We start from the raw sequence: 3645 nt of genomic DNA, 5'->3' as shown, positions 1-3645 counted from the left end.
TATATTTTGTTCTTTTCCTGATAAAAAAAAAGGAAGTTATTTTGTGGAGGAATGAAGTATTAATTGCTAGATGTTCTATGGTTTATAGGTTCTTTAAATTATAGGGTTTAATTTCAAAGCATTTATGTGATAAACATAAATTAATTGAAAAGGCCTACTATTAGCACAAGCCGTGGATGTAAGAGGGTCACAAACTCACACAGTTATAATATAGCGTGTCATTATTTAGAATAATGGTTGAATCCAATTAATTAATTACTGGAGATAATCAATTGAGATTTAATTTAATTTAATGAGTTAATTTAAATATTCAATTAAATAGTTCAATTGGAACTAATAAAATGGGGAACTCCAGTTCTAATTGATTAAATTAATTAGATTGATTTAATTAGATATATAAAATTAATTCTATGATATGAATGCCGCCAAATGCCATGCCAACATGAGAAGGCGATAGGGTCGGGTCGGGACTCGATAGTGTATGATATGGATGATGATTCCATCGGAATTCATTATTTTTCTATATCTAGTATGTAATTCGACGATGAATTATTTCATGTCGTAAGTTCTAAGTTTGAACTAAAAATAATTTAATATTATATTTTAAAGTGTTGGGATTTCAATAATTATATAGTAACAAATATTAGAAGATGGTGTTTCTTTGATATATCAATAGAAATTAAACTAAGAATATATTTTAAAAGTTAATAATGAAATATTCTTCTAAATATAGAAAATAGAGACTAATTTGAATAAATATTTCTTTAAAATATGAAAAATTAATTTTACAATTACCTCATAATCTATTTAAAATTTCATTGTACATCATATTTGATGAGTTAACATCCAAATCATTTATAGAATTTATGAGAAAATAGAGTTTTAACCTGAGTGTGAATGATCGAAAAATAAACGGAAAAGAACTCAAAATTAAATGTCGGAAAACAGGAACACATCCAGAAACATTTCTTTCCAACTTAAAATTATATATCGTCTATCCCTTTAGGATGACTATGATGAACTATCTATAGTGTAGATACAAAAGGGTACAAACGTAAATTTCATGAATACTCACACTCACGTACATTGCATTGCATGGTGCTTAACTAACTACTTTTTGGAGCGCACAAATAATAAAAGCAATTGATCAGCTTTTGTCGGGTGTCGCTATCTTTCCATCGATACTTGGTTGTCAAGGCTGAGATATCGCTGGTTTGGCTTGGCTCACGGTTGTTGCATTGTCTCCTTATAATTAACCAACATCGTCTTACTTGACAATGCTGCCCTATTTGACAACGCCGGTTGATTTGACAACGCCACCTTATTTGACAAGGCTGACTTCTTTGGTTGGCCTTCGTCTTCTTGAAATCGAGCCTCATTGACTAATTCTCACCTGCTCGGACAATATACATATGAAAAGAGATATTAACAATTAAAGTATTATGCTGATGTATATTCTACTCATCATCAATATTAGTCGTTGTAATATGTCATCTTTATCGAATTTCCAAAAAGATAAATAAAAATACAAACAATGAGACAAACTTTATCTTCTACTCCATGTTACTATTTTGCATTGCTTGCCTGCATTTAAATCATAATCTCTCATATTGTAAAGAGACCAATACCCAAATATAGAATAAAAATTTATTTTTTAAAATTACATTAAAAATAACTTACAGTTGCAATGTGCCCATTTTTTTTCCGACAAATCTGTACTATATTAAAAAGGAAGTTCTCAATTTCAAATCAATTTGAAATTGATTTCAATGGCAATTTTGAAAATATTTTTAATATGAAGGTTAGGAATTAAGTGATCCATTCACAATCCCACTATTTCTCACTCACATTCTCACATATCTAATTAAAGTATTTAAGTTCACTAACTCACGAAAGGTTTATTTATAATCCTATAATCTGTAAAAAGGTTTATTTTCTTTTTCTTTAACTTTTTATTCTTTGTTTTATTTATTTCTAAAATTATGAAATTCGCTTAATTATAATATATTAATATGCATATCAAATTAAAGGTCACGATAAGAGCTTTAATTTGATATATTTTATGTAAATATTTTATTTAAACTATAAAAATTATATTTATTTAAAGATTAAATTTTTTAAAAATCTCTCTCCTCTCATATTTTTTTGAATAAATCTATTTTTAATTATTGTTTATTTTTAACTTATTCATACTTGAGGGCAAGTATGAGAAAATGGTAATTTATATAGAAGGGTAATTTAGTCCATTCAACAAAAAAGTGGGTAAAATTTATTTTTGTTATAAGAAAATGGGTACTTTGATATATTAGCACTATATTTTATATATAGTTGAAAATTATGTTTTTAAATTTGAGATTATTGAGTAATTGATGCTCCCTTCGTCCCTGAAATAAGTTCATCTTTTTTCTTTTTGAAACTTATTTCAGGGACGGAGAGAATATTATATTTTTAGATTATATTTTGTATTTATTTAAAATATTATTTAATTTTAATTTCGCTGCGATGGTAGTTTTAATTTCGGTGTGCATTGCATGGATGAATGTATTAGTTTTAAGTTCAAAACCAATTCAAAAATAAAATCGATAATTCAAAACCGAGTTTAAATGCTCACTCAGTAAGTCCGTATTACCAAAAGAAATTCAGCAGTGGCAGTGGAGATTGGGCAAAACTAGATTTTGCCTTGACAAATTTCTTCAACAAATCAAAGCAATGCTTCAACCCACAAAATTCACCAGACCTTCCCTAGCCCTCCTCCACATCCACTTCCAGTCCTTAACCACCACCGCCTGCACAATCCTCTACCAACAGCAAAATTCCCCCGACGCAAAGCTGCACACCAATCTCACCAAAACCCAATTCCATCTAAGCCATGCAACAAGTTCTCACATTCATGGCGGCCCGTCTACAAATTCCACCAATTATCCACCTCCCACCCGCACTTGGCCCACACCACCACCACCTTCAACATGATCCTCGACGTCGTCGGAAAATCAAGAAACCTCGACCTCTTCTGGGCCCTCTGCAGGGAAGTCAACGTCAAGACCTACATAATCGCGCTGCGCACGTTAGCCGCCGCGAGGGAGTTGAAGAAATGCGTGGAGTTTTCCCATTTGATGAAGGGTTTCGGGTACGAGTATAAAGTCGAGACCTTTAACACTGTGATAGAGGTCTTGTGCAGGAGCAAGCTCGCCATTGTGGTGAAGTTGAGGGATTGGATTAGGCCGGATTCGGATACCTATAGGTGGTTGATTCATGGGTTTTGCGATGTGGGAGGAGGAGGGTTTGGAGCCTTGTGTTGAAGTGGTGGAGTTGATGTTGGAGGGTTTGTTCAAGAAAAACAGGTTTGGTGAAGGGTTAAAGCTCTTTCAATCGATGAGGGTGGAGTTGTCGACGCATCGCCTTATGATAGAGTGGCTGTCTAAGAAGGGGAAAATGGGGGAGACTTATGTGGTTTTTGAGGAGATGAAGATAAAGCCGGACAATTATGAGTAGGGGGAGAGTGAGGGAGGCTTATAGCGTGCATCGAAGCGTGGATGATGACGAGGAGGAAGAAGAGAAGAAGTTAAAGGAGAGAAGAGGTAATTTAATTTTTTGGTGTAGTGAGATATTCATGCGTTTCTAAGTTGCAAAAGGTTCATAGTTGAT

At 32.7% G+C, this 3645-nt stretch overlaps 1 pseudogene; it reads left to right on the top strand.

Annotated features, from left to right (window-relative positions):
* Nucleotides 1–2706: 2706 nt before the first annotated feature.
* Nucleotides 2707–3645, top strand: LOC130997636 (putative pentatricopeptide repeat-containing protein At1g26500; annotated as a pseudogene).

Source organism: Salvia miltiorrhiza, chromosome 1 (assembly GCF_028751815.1).
Source record: "Salvia miltiorrhiza cultivar Shanhuang (shh) chromosome 1, IMPLAD_Smil_shh, whole genome shotgun sequence".
NCBI lineage: Eukaryota > Viridiplantae > Streptophyta > Magnoliopsida > Lamiales > Lamiaceae > Salvia > Salvia miltiorrhiza.
This window is presented reverse-complemented; position numbering and strand designations above follow the sequence as displayed.